The following is an 11,580-nucleotide window of genomic DNA, read 5'->3' on the forward strand; positions in this document are numbered from 1 at the left end:
TACTTTCCCACGTAGGTGTTCCCTGGAGTCTTGCTTCTTAGCAAAGAGGAGTGATGCTTATGTGGTCCCCACAGGGAGCCTGGACCACCACAGAGTGAGCTGATGGCCAGCTGGGGGCAAAGAGGTCCATGCGCCCCATGGGCTGGCCCTCCCTCTGCACCACTCCGGAAAGGTAGGAGTTGGCCCAGAACCCTTTGAGGGAATAAGGCCACTCTGCACCTGGGCTATTTCGGAATTATAAAGTTTATGTTGGCTGAGACCCTCAAAAGAGTTTATTATTGTGCTCCTTAAAAAAAACAACGGCCTGGTGACAGGTGCTGAGAGCTCAGGCTAGACCAGCATGGCCAGGCTGGGAGCAGTGAGCAGCCACTTGTGGGCCTTGGTCAGGCTGCCTCAACAGAGTGGAACCGCTTCCCACACTGCAGGCTCCATCAGCCCCACAGCATCTTCTTGTCTCCAAATCCCCACCTTCAGTTGCGCCTGTGGGTCAGACAGCAGCTGCCACCAGAGCTATCCCCCACTGCAGAAAGGGGACCTGGGTATCTTGGCTTGGGTTGGCTTCTTTTTTTCCTTTCCTTTCCTTTTCTTTCTTTGCCTTCTCCTTATTTAATCTAATTGTCAATGTGGCAGGTGGGGATGGGAAGCCAGAGAGGACGCAGCGCAGGACAGAGACTCCAATTGAGGTGAGAGCTCTGCAGCCAGGGCTGGGCGAGGTGCGGCTCCTTGGCTGCCCACACGGTAGGCAGGTCCTGCTTGTCTCCCTGGACACTTGGTTTCTGAGGTTCTGCGCGGGAGACACCTACAGGGCAGGAGAGAACAGAGGTGGGGGGAGACGTAAAGGGTTGGATCCCTATGAGAAAAGGTAACAAGGACATGGACAGTTTTATTTGGCTGATCACTTTAACAACCAAGCCACCAGAGCTGAGTGGATCAGAAATACAGCAGGTGTTGGTGCCTGGAGATTTTGAGTTTACTCTGTGCTCAGGGCCGTGACATCCCCGTGGCAGGATTTTTCACTTGCCAGGCCTTCGACAGAAGTGCATTCTTACCGTTCCCTGCAGCATAAACAAATAAAAACGCTCATGGCAAGCAGCTTTCAAAGACCTTTGTCTCTAAAAGGAAATCGGGACTGCATTTTCCCACAAGAAGTTCAAGGGAATTGTGATTACTCAGAACTCCCTCTCAACATTCTTGTGAACATTTGAGAAATTCCCAGTGCCTCCTGTTGCCCTGAGTGCGGGAAGCCAGGGATGTGCCGACTCACACACAGCCGAGTGAGGGCTTTCGGGCGCACAGCCACTGCAGAAACCGTTGCATAACTGCAATTGTGTGCTTTTTTTTTTAACTTTGATAATGAAAGGAAATGCAAATAAAGAAGTAATGACTTCTGGTAAAATTACGCTGAGAAGATGACTTCCTACTCCCTATCACTCCCATCCCCTCAAAAGTCCTCCTCTCAAGATCTGTCTCCAGGAGCTTATTTCCCTGAGCAGTTTTCCAGGACTGTTAAGGGGCATGCGACAGTATATGTAATTAATTCTGCAAGACCCCTACTTTGGCGCTCAAAGTTTTCCTCCGGCAGGAGGAGGCAGGGACGCTCCAGGCTAGAAGAGCCTTCTGGCCATCAGCCAACTTCCAATGCAAAGTGCAACTCCAGTCACGAAAAAGATGTGGCGAGTCTTGCCAAATACTGAAGACTCTGCCAGAAAAGAATGAAGGCCCTGCATAAGCCTGCCCCCATCACTCCGAGGAGGGAGACAGCTCATCTTGGTTACCTACAACCGTGGAGGATGAGTGGGTGGGGGCTGGAGGTGCCCAGGGGAGTCTAACCAAGGGGCTGCGAGAAGCCCAAAGAAGGTGTCTGCTCACGTGCGTGCTGCAGCACTCAAGGAAGAACAGCCGCTGGACAGCTGAGAATTCTGGAAAATGAGGTTTCCCAGGATTCTCTGCCTGGATGAATGTTGTAGGCAGGTAGACATATGTCTCAGTTTCTTTTTTTTTTTTTTTTTTTTTATTTGTTTCTGGCGTGATATTCTTTTTTTTTTTTTTAATGTTATTTATTTATTTTTTTTTTCCCCCAAAGCCCCAGTAGATAGTTGTATGTCATAGTTGCCCAGCCTTCTAGTTGCTGTATGTGGGACACAGCCTCAGCATGGCCGGAGAAGCGGTGCGTCGGTGTGCGCCCGGGATCCGAACCCGGGCCACCAGCAGCGGAGCGCGCGCACTTAACCACTAAGTCACGGGGCCGGCCCTATATGTCTCAGTTTCTAAAGAACGATCTGTTTTAAGCAAAGGAAGGAAGGGAGGGAGGAGAGAGAGAGGAGGAGAGGAAGGAATGGGAGAAGAAAAGAAAAGGAAACAGATACAAGTTCTAGGTGTGTGCTGTTTGATATGGTAGCTTCTGCTCACATGGGACTACTGAGTGCTTGAAATACAGCTGATCTGAATTGAGATCTGCTGCAAGTACAAAACATGCTGGATTTCTAAGATTCAGTATGAAAAAAAGAATGCAAACTAAATAACAATAATTTTTATCAGTTACATGTTGAAATGATAATATTTTGGAGATTTTGGATTAAACAAACTATATTAAAATTAATGTCACCTATTTTTTACTCTTTTTAATGTGGCTCCTAGGACATGTATGATTACATCTGTGGCCTGCACTCCATTTCTACGCAGCTCTGCTCACTGCTTTACGTAGTTGCCCCTGGGTGGCCAGTGCAGCCCCTGGTCCCAGCCTCGCTTCTAGGTCCCACCAAACCCTGGAGGTCTTTAGCTCCGCCCCTTTCCCTGGACTGTAGTAACCCAGGCAGGTATGGAGTGTCTTGATTCTTAGATTCTCAGATAAGATTGAAGCCTGGAAAGCCCTGTCGCATTTTAAGCAGCTCTTTTTTGAGTGCTGCTTGACCTTTTACAATCCTCTGCTTCCTATGAGGGCGAGCAGGGGCTTTCTTGCACTCGTTGGAGAGAGCCGGTAGGTGGCTGTGTGATAGTAACGGAAACTTTGAATAGGATGTGTGAGTCGTGGGAGGTTTTGGTTTAGCCTCAGTGGGACTAAGGCATTGGCAGACACTGTTCAAATGTGAATCCAGGTTCGTCAGTAAATATTTAGGAGGATTTTTAGAACATCACAGACCATCAGAACATCACTAACAAAACATTTCTTTCAAAAATATGCATTAAGCTCCCCAGGAGTACACCAGGTGATGAATTCAGCAGGCAGCTATGGACCCTGGAGGAGGGAGGAGAGGCTGGGCATCCGGGGCGGTGGGGAAGGGTCCAGGTGTCCACGGTCAAGTCCACGGTCAACCGGGGTCCGGGTGTCCACGGTCAAGTCCACGGTCAACCGCTCAGTTTCCCAGGCCTCCAGCCATGTATGCGTACTTTTTATAAAGTCATATTATAGTATAGTTACATGTTTTGCTTTATACTTCCTTCTCATAAATGCTCATAAGCATTTTCCATGTTCCTATATAGTCCTCATATCCTCCTTTTTAGTAATTAAGTAATATTACACCAAGGGACTGTGTCATTTTGTAACCTTCTGTGGAACATTTAGTTTCCAGTTTTGCTCATTTAAATAAGATAGCAGCAAAAATGCAATTTGCTTTTTTTGCTGTCTTTTCTTTTGGATTTATATTTCCTTATGATTAATTCTCAGAAAAGAAAGAAACTCCTGTGTTCAAGGGTATGAATGTTTTTCGTTTTTTTTTGTGTGTGTGTGTGTGAGGAAGATCAGCCCTGAGCTAATAGCCATGCTAATCCTCCTCTTTTTGCTGAGGAAGACCTGCTCTGAGCTAACATCTATTGCCAATCCTCCTCCTTGGCCCAAAGCCCCAGTAGATAGTTGTACGTCATAGTTGCACATCCTTCTAGTTGCTGTATGTGGGACGCAGCCTCAGCATGGCCGGAGAAGCGGTGCGTCGGTGCGCGCCCGGGAACCGAACCCGGGCGGCCAGTAGCGGAGCGCGCGCACTTAACCGCTAAGCCACGGGGCCCGCCCCTGAATGTTTTTCTAGTTCTTGATAGGTAGTAACAAGGTGCTGTCCAAAAGGCGTGTAGGAACTTACCTTGCTCACAGCAAGGGATGCACGTGCTAGGTTTCTTGCAACTTTGCCAGGATTGAGGTGTTACAGCATGTATATGTATATATAATATATATATTTTATAGCATTTAAATGTATATTTTACAGCATATATTGTATATATGTACCTACATATATATATTTGCATAATTAAATGCTCTAAAAAATGGCACCTCTCTGAGATTTTTGAAGCTTTTCCAAGCAAAATATTTATAGACAAGTAACACAAATATATATATCTTTTTCTGAAAATGCCAAGACATTATCTTGAGCATTTCTGGACTTTGCATGCATTTCTGTTTTTAAATTATTCTGCACCAATTGCTTCTCGGCCTTTTGGCTAAGATCAGGTGTAGTATCTGTTCTTATCAGTTTAAATTGTTCTGCACCAAAGATATGTCTCTTCCTCTCCATTTATTAATGTATTCAATCATTTATTTATATCAATATGGACTCATTTATACTCTGGGTTGTAATCCAGTTCTACGTTACTTTATTGCTCAAAATGTTCCAGCTCAGGCCATTGGGAGCTCTTTCAGTCGGCTCCTGTGCCCTTTGACATACTCCATCACTGTGTTTGTATTGTGAGCACTTCCTTACCTTCTGGCACTGCAAGATGCTCCAGGCTCATCTTGTATATTTCCGACTGCAGTCCTAGAATCAGTCTGTTCTACAAGGAGCCCTGGTTCCTATTATTGGAGAATGGTTCCAGAAACCAAGATCTGGGTGTCAACTAGGGTGTCGTGTCTCAGGCCCTCAGGTGACAGAGCAAAGATATATGTGTGTTTACTAGCCTGCATGTATATATCCACATCTACAGTGTAACTATTTCTAGATGTAACCATCTGTTTCTATACTAAGTGAAACATGCGTTCTTACTGATGCCTCCAGCGCTAATCCAGTACCACATGGATCATTCTAGCTTTGCTTATCTTCCTACTACAACTCGGCACGCGTTTTTAAGTTCTCATTCCAGGGAAGGCTGATCACCCCTGTTGAAGAATTTCCTTTTCAGAAGTATATTGTTTGTGAAGGGGAAAAAAAAGTTGTGCCTAATTTCTATCAACAGAGAGAGGAAAACGTCATCAATTTGCAAAAAATTTAAGATGTCCTTAAAGTTATCAGTGGAATTTGTTGCTGATGGAAACATAGCAATCTGCACGAGTCTCCAAAGTACAAGGGCTACATAAATGACTTTCCTGGTCCAAGGCCCGGGGTGACTTTGCTCCCAGCAGCTCCTAACCAGCACCCACAGGAGGATCCTGAACACCACTGTCCATCCTCCAAAGTCACATGTCCTCAGTGGTTCCCTAGAAGAGCTCATGTCTTGGACCAGATGGGCTGCCCCTGCTTTGGTCAATGACCCTGGTGACCTCAAACCAAATCAAGCCAGCGTGATGATGTCCCACAGGAAGAACTGTCCACACCAGCCCGCTGCTGCTCAGCACACGGGTCTTCTGTGTTCTTTTTTTTTAATTGAAGTATGGTTGACTCTTCTGTGTCTTCTTAATCTGGCTTCCCACCCTCCAGGAGACATGAGCCTCCTTTCAACACAAACATACACAGCAGGCATCTCCCTCCCTGTTCAAGCCCACACTCAGGTGAGTCGGCCTTGTTGGCGTGGGATTCTCTATCCATGCAGGCACAGCCTACTTGTGAAACCAAGTTCATGTTTAATTACACAAGTAATAATAATTGGAGCTCTTCCCATGGGTAGGGCTCTTTTCCAAGCATTTTGCTTTTATGAACTTATCTAATCCTTGCAACAAGCCTATTAGTACCCCTGTTTTTATAGAAAAAAAAAGTGAGGCTCATCGAGGTTTAGTTTTTTTGCCTCTTACACAGCTGGTAACTAACGAAGCCAGGGTCTACACAAAACGTGGCTGTGCATACAGCTGCTAAGTAATACATTAGTGCAGGGTCATTGTCTAAAAATAAAGAAATAAAAATCTAACAACACAGAAATGTATGTAGTAAAACTTACAGTCCCTCTTCGTCACTGCTCTACCAATTCCCCTTTCCTCCCTAGAAGTAACCACTCTGCATAGTGTGTGTACATCCTTCTAGACCTGCTTCTATGTATGAGATAGTCTTAGTGTTACCGAACCAAGTGGGCTTGCCTCCTGGTGAGTTAAATAAGACTCCACACCAGTGGAAGTTGTCTCACAAAGTAAAGTGTATTTGCAAAGCAAATAGGAGGCCATGGGGAATCATTTCCAAAGTCATGGTGTCCTGGAACACAGGAAAGCAGGAAATTTTATTTGGTTGAGGAATGAATATTCAAAAGGGAGAGTCGAGTATTTGCTTGCACAGGCTCAGTTGGAGAACATGCTTCTCCATATGAGAAGCAACATAATGAGGCCTAAGCTCCTCCTGGAGAGATCTTTGCATTAAAAATAAGGCAAAGGTCATGGGCATAGCTCTTGAGGTGAGGCTTGGTCAGTTTCAGGATGGCTGGTGGTTACACCGCCTTAACACACACAAGGAAAAGAAACAACCTGGAAAAACAGTTAATTGCTTCCAAATCCACCTTTGAGTTTCCTGAGGCACCTAGTCAGTGACATGAGGATTTGGAGGGACTTTAAATAAAAATATTATACTAAACGTGCCATACTTTTGACTTGCTAGTTTCACTTGTCAGTGTGCCTTAGAGATCATTCCATGTCAGCGTATGTAAATCTGCCTCAGTCTTTTAAGGATTCCATGGTATAGATGTACCGTAAGTTGTTTATTCAGTCTCTGACTGATGGCCATTTAGGTTGTTTCCAACATGTTGCTAGATAAACAATGCTGTGGTGAACATCCTTGTATATGCCTTGTGTGAGAATACCAGAGTGTGGATTCCCATCAGAGGAATTTCTGGATCAGAGTGAATCCACATTTAACATGTTGCTACTGCCTAATTGTTCTCCGAAAAGATTGGGATGATCTTCACTCTGTCCGGTTGAGGCCGCCTGTTTTCCCACACCCTCATCAACACTGAACGGCAGCAATCAACATTTTTACGAATCTGATGGATGAAAATGGGGTCTCCCTGTTTGAATTTGAATTGACTTTGTCTGAATTTATGTTTCTAGTTCCCTCATTGCTTATCTGTTATTATGCTTTGAATTTCTTCTTTTATCTTGTGCAAACATTTGCATCTTTCCTAATAATAATCTAAAATAATTCTTTCAAACTTTTTGTGGATCTCACCTTTGAGCCTAGGTAGATTTCACTGAGAAACAGGAGCTGTTTTGGCAGAGTGACCACAGCCCAGCAGGGACAAGAGGGCTAATTTTCCGTCTTTCCCTGCAGACCCCCCCTCAGTCCTTCCTAGCCCCACATGGAGCCCCTCCAGTGCTCCTTCCTCAAGGATAAACTGTTCTGGAACACATCAGCATGCTTGCCTTTGGAAATTTGTGGACTTTTGTCACAGCGTCCAGGATGGTTGTGACTCAGCCCCTGTCCCTGCATCTGAGGCTGTCCACGTGGAAACCACTAATTCCCTGTGCACAACCCCCCTTGGCCCTAGGCCAACAGAGGACTTTCTGCGTCTTCCTGCCACTGCTCCTTTGCTCCTGCTCTCCCCTTTGACTCATAATGCTCTTACAAAAAGAAAAAATCCACAGATGCTGAACCACTCAAACAGTACAAAATTATCCCGTGAGAATATGTGGACATTTGTTTAACCTCTGTGCCTCTTTTGAAATGTCCATGCATAAACATGCATATATTTGCATAGATTCTTTTTTAAAACTGCAAATGGCAGACAGCTATACGTTGTGTTCTGCAACTTGCTATGTTTTTTTTAAATTAACAATGTATCTCTGAGATCTTTCCATGTCAACATAGGCAGATCTATTTCATTTTGAATGGCCACATGGTACTCCGTTGACATGTCATTATTTATTTATTTATCCAGTTCCCTGTTAATAGACATTTAGGTTGTATCCATTTTTTTGCCACTACAAGCACTGCTACTGTGAACATCCTTGTGGACATGTAGGAATGTCCCTGCAGGGTAAATTCCTAGGACTGGAACTACAGGGTCAAAGGAAATATGTACTTTAATTTTGATAGACATTGCCAACGTGCTCTCCAAAGAAGCCTTGCCGGTTTACCTTCCCATCACCGGTCATGGGGAGAGGCTGTTTCCCTGTCCTTCCTCTCACTAGCATCAGGCTTTGTTAAACGTGCAAACCTTCTCCCATGTGATAGGGGAAAAATGGTATCTCATTGTAATCTTAATTTTCTCTAATTATGGCTGAGGAATATGTTTCAAATGGTAAGAAGTCATTTGTATTTCTTCTGTGAACTGCCTATTTATATCCTTTATGAACTGTCCTATTGCTTGTCAGTCTTTATCTTATTCATTTATAAGAGTTCTTCATATAAGAAGGGACTTAGTATTTTTGTTATGTAGGGTGTAATAATTTCCCCCAGTTTATTGTTTGTCTTTGTTTGTAGGCTTTTATCATATAGATGTTGCCCTTATAGATTCTGGTTTTCTATCTTACAACAGGTTAGAATTTCAACACACACGTTTGGGTGTGCAAGAATTGATGTTCGTACCTCATCCTCATTTCTGTATTTCAGTCCCTATTTCCCTGAGGTGGCAGATACTGCGTCTTGTCAATCCAGAGGCTAGCTGGTCCCCTTGTCCCCCCAAAGTTCCTGGGATGGTCCTGAGTCCAGGTGGGCTTACTCAGTACAGAGGAGGAGGCTGGAGCTCATTTGATCCGCCAGGCCAGCCGTCCATATGGCATCCCCTGGAATCCCCTATCTGGTCACTTCTGGGCTGTCACTTCTTGTCCACAAGGGCTCTCCTTGGCTGCTCTCTCCTCCAGGCCCCTGCATTACCGAGTACACAGGACTCTTTCTGTCGCCCGCAGTGATGCAGAAGCCCATCTGCCTGACACCACATGGCTGTTTCTAACCTGGACCTATGCCACCTCCTCTGGGCTCATCCCAGGAAACTTGGGCAGGGCCCCTTTCTCAGGGCCACCCACTTCTATGTACATCTCATGACACCCCCAACTCTGCCCTCTGCCCAATCCCAGGGACTCTGTCTAGTGGGAGAGGCTGGCAAGCTTCGCTGTTCCTCATGCAGCAGTTTCCAAATCTGTGCCTGTGTCTTACCTTCCTCTAAGGAGTTGGAATTCTCAGAGGTCAGGAAGACTTTCTTTTTATACTTTTTCTCCTCTTTCTGTTGTCACATCCCTTCCCTGAGGCAGTGCACACAGAACGGCCACAAATGTGTGTGTGTGTGTGTGTGTGTGTGTGTGTGTGCGCGTGCGCGCATGCACGCGTGTGCAGTTTCTGGGGCGAGGCAAGGCCAAAGCTCTTCAGGAGCCGCCAGGAGGAAAGCCGACAGGCGCGAGAGCCCGTGCGCTTCCGCGGCCTCTGCAACAGCTCTCAGCCGCGGCCCTCGCCGGCCCAGGCTGTGCTGCCTCAGGCCCCGGTCTGACACCATCTGCTGCGGTTTGCCTGCTTGCCGGTGCCCCCTTCCCTGGAAGCCTCCGTGGGCAGGGGCTGCTGTCCTCTGTGGCACCTAGCCCATGGGCCTGGCACATCTGGGCACTCAGTCGGGAGTGTGGCGTTGAAGCACCTGCTGGTTTTAACAAGCCAGACTGTCCGTGTCCTCGGCGCTCTCCAAGAAGGGTGGGGCATCGGGGGAGGGGGACTGTGGGTTTCTCCTGAAGGCTTTCCTCGGCTGACCTGCAAGGAACTGGGGAAAATGGCCTTCTCCAGAGAGCACTGACTGTGGGTGAGGCCTCCCCACCTGTTTGTCTCCCCCAGCCCCCAGCCCTGCTTTGCTGGTGTGTCTTCAGGCCAGGGGGCTGGACGGTACAAAACGACCTCAGGAAGGGGGGTGGGGGGGTGGGTTCCGTGTTTGAACACAACTGAGTTCGTTCCTCATGACGTTTTCACCCCGTCCCTACTGCACCTCTGGTCCCATCTTGACTTTGCCTCCAGCTGAATCAAAGCTCCACCTCTAAGTCTTTGGTCCTGAGGGACAAGGTCCTTTCTACGAGACCTCACATTTCCTGGGAGTGGAGATTGCAATATAATCCAGCCACCTGCACACTGAGAGGGTCCTCCCCACTCAGGACTCCCTCTGCCTGCCCCTCTTGCTCTTTCCTGGGCAGGGCCAGCTCTCAGGCCAGCGCAAACCTATCTTGAGCTGGTATCCAGCCCTCCAGCCATTTCTAGTCATCCCTGCCAGCATCCTCCATGAGCTCAGCCTGCAACCTGACCTCGTTTTGCTGGCCCCGTTACCCCACATCTGTGCTGGTTACCCCAGGGCCTTGCTGCCTTTAGGTCTTTTATGTTAATTAATCTCTTCTCAGTAGCATCTCTGAGCAACACCATCCACCAGCAGGCTTGTCTCAGGCTGCAGGCCAGACTCATCTGGGAAATAAATTTATGCATCCGTGGAGATTTGTAGTCAGGAGGAGGGTCCAGCCCCACCTCCGGCATTGACTGGCTGGTCCCTCGATTCCCTGAGCCTCTTTCTTTATCAGTAAAGTGGTGAAACAAGCAGTATGTACCTTGCAGGGTGGAGTGGGCTCCACAGGCGTCATGTGTGTATTTATAAAACACGTGCCATCTATTAGTAGTGTATAATGTGAAAAGCATCTTCCATTGCAATTGATCCTGCCCCATCTAGCATAAATCTTGAGACTTAGATTTTTTTGGAGGGGAAGGGGGCTTTTCTCTCCCATTTTCTTTCTCTTTTTTCTACATTTCTTTTTTTAATTAGAAGGTGGAGATGGTGATGGCAGTGTTAGGGAGGAAAACAGTATAGGGTGTGGATGGAAACATAAACAGGCTATTGGCTGCCCTATGTCCCAGAGCAGGTGCCAGCAAATTCAGCTGGGACTGAATAAAATTTGGAAGCCGAGCTCCTCACGCCCCAGCAGGTGCGTGTGGGCACTCCCCAAGAGCTTGTGTTAGAAGGCAACCCCACCCATGGACGCCATGGGGCTATCGATGCCCTCTTCAATTGCTTTATGTCACTGTGGTTTCTCACATCTGAAACACAGACCACTAGGGAGGGTACTGGGCCCAGGAGTCAGGGCCCCAAGGAGACATGGGCTAGGGTCACTGCTGAGCCAGGGGTGAAGGGGCAGGTAGTCTCCTGAGAGGGGACAGCAAGTCGGGAACCCAGAGGACCAGAAGGCCCTGAAGTCACAGTGATGGTTGGTCTCCCTCATAGGGAGGCGGCTTGGGAGATGCAGGGTCATGAGCCAGGAGAGGAAACAGGAGGTTAGAAGCAAACCATAGCGATCTGTACAGCAAAAGATTGAAAACACCTTCAGTTTCCACCCATGTGGGGAGGCCTAAATATTTAGGGCGTATCCATACAAGAGAAGGCTGAGCAGAAGGATGAGAAATTGTAATATGTATCGATGTGAAATATCCAAGATGTATTAAATGAAAAAAGCAAGATGCAGACAGTATATAAAATAGGCTATCATTTGTGTTTTTATTTATATATATTTGGTTG

The 11,580-nt window shown here is 46.9% G+C and overlaps 1 pseudogene; it reads left to right on the plus strand.

The window, feature by feature from the left end:
* Positions 1-4,408: 4,408 nt before the first annotated feature.
* Positions 4,409-4,523, plus strand: LOC131406560 (U2 spliceosomal RNA; annotated as a pseudogene).
* Positions 4,524-11,580: the final 7,057 nt, after the last annotated feature.

The sequence above is a fragment of the Diceros bicornis genome, chromosome 5 (genome assembly GCF_020826845.1).
Source record: "Diceros bicornis minor isolate mBicDic1 chromosome 5, mDicBic1.mat.cur, whole genome shotgun sequence".
NCBI classification, from domain to species: Eukaryota; Metazoa; Chordata; class Mammalia; order Perissodactyla; family Rhinocerotidae; genus Diceros; species Diceros bicornis.